Below are 1,599 nucleotides of genomic sequence, written 5' to 3' on the forward strand. Positions count from 1 at the left end.
TCTGTAACTGTAAAGTACATAATCCCCTGTCCCTAAATACTGATTTCTGGGGAAAGAAGCTGTAATTTGCCACAGATGTTTCTGTTTGTCTCTCACTTTTATAATTTTATTTTTCCTTATTTCATTTATTCCTTGTTTAATTTTTTTTTTACACTCCAGACTTTTTATCTCTTCTGGTTCACCCTCCAACTGTTGCATATGTCACACATCTTACCCCAGTCTCCAAGAACATGCATATCCCCCATCCCTACAGACCTGCCCTCTCTCAGGAACTGATGTTTCTTAATGGTTAGGTGACTCTTCTCTGATTCCAGACTTGATAGTCTCTGCCATATATCAGGTGGTTTATAGTACCTGGGTGTTTGGTCAGCATCTGAGAGATCCCAGGATTCCAGGTTAATTCTGACTGCTGGTCTTCCTATAGCATCACCCTCCATCAGCTTGTTGGACCTTTCAGGGGGCAGTAAGGATAGGCACCTGTTTGTAAGTCCATCATAGCGTCAATAACTTCTCAGAACTTGGAGCCACCCATTGAGCTCAATCTTAATTTGGGCATGCCCCTGGACCTTCTTTTGTTCAGCCATTTCTCCATTTTCATTCCAGCAGTTCTTTCAGACAGGAACAATTCTGGGTAAGATATTTCGACTGTGGCTTGACAGGTTTAAAACACTCTGTTTCACAGTGGATGTGTGTGTGTGTGTGTGTGTGTGTGTGTGTGTGTTATAGGTTCTGAGTATGCTCTCTGGTTATGATTCAGAAGCAGCTTCATTACAATAAAACCCTGTCATTTGTGTTACCTGAGTTTGAGTTATGTAGGTTGAGAGAGAAGCTCATACCAGAAATGCTCTATCACATTTTCTACACTCATAGACTCTTTTTGCAATATGATTACTTTCACAATGATAAAGACTGTAGAAATGTGCAAAGGCTTCCCCTTATTGAATGCACTCATATGATTTCTCTTTCATGATGATGAAGACTTGAGAAATTTGCAAAGGCTTCAGCATATTAAATATATTCATGAATTTCTATGCAGTATGGATACTTCCATGGTGATAAAATCTCTAGAAATATGCAAAAGCTTCACCATATTAAATGTACTCAAAGTATTTCTCTACATTATGCTTTCTTTCATTATGTTGCCTTTGAATATGACTGAGAAGTGAAGGCTGTACCATATTGCTTACATTCATATGGTTTCTCACATATATGTCTTCTTTTGCATATTTTAAGGTGATTGTAATGTACAAAGTCTTCATCCTCTTAATTAAATCCATAGGGATTCTCTCAAGTGTGTCTTCTTTTATTTACTTAGAGAGTATTGGGACTTGCACAAAGTTTACCACATTGCTTATATTTATAGGGTTTCCATCCACTGTGAATTCTTTTGTGTTAGGAGTTGACACTTTTGTACAAAGGCCTTACCTCATTAGTGATATTCGGAAGATTTCTCTCCACTACATGTTCTTTATGGTTTAAAGACGACTGTGATGTAGAAGGGCTTCAGAACCTTGCAGATATTCATAGGGTTTCTCTCCTGTATGTGTTCATGTATATATTTGGAGGACACTGCTTTGTGAAAAAGGTGTAAAAACACAT

The 1,599-nt window shown here is 37.9% G+C and overlaps 1 pseudogene; it reads right to left on the reverse strand.

Annotated features, from left to right (window-relative positions):
- Positions 1 to 1,287: 1,287 nt before the first annotated feature.
- LOC110315721 overlaps positions 1,288 to 1,599 on the reverse strand; it is a 6,088-nt pseudogene continuing 5,776 nt past the window's right edge.

The sequence above is a fragment of the Mus pahari genome, unplaced genomic scaffold (assembly GCF_900095145.1).
Source record: "Mus pahari unplaced genomic scaffold, PAHARI_EIJ_v1.1 scaffold_13000_1, whole genome shotgun sequence".
Taxonomy (NCBI): domain Eukaryota; kingdom Metazoa; phylum Chordata; class Mammalia; order Rodentia; family Muridae; genus Mus; species Mus pahari.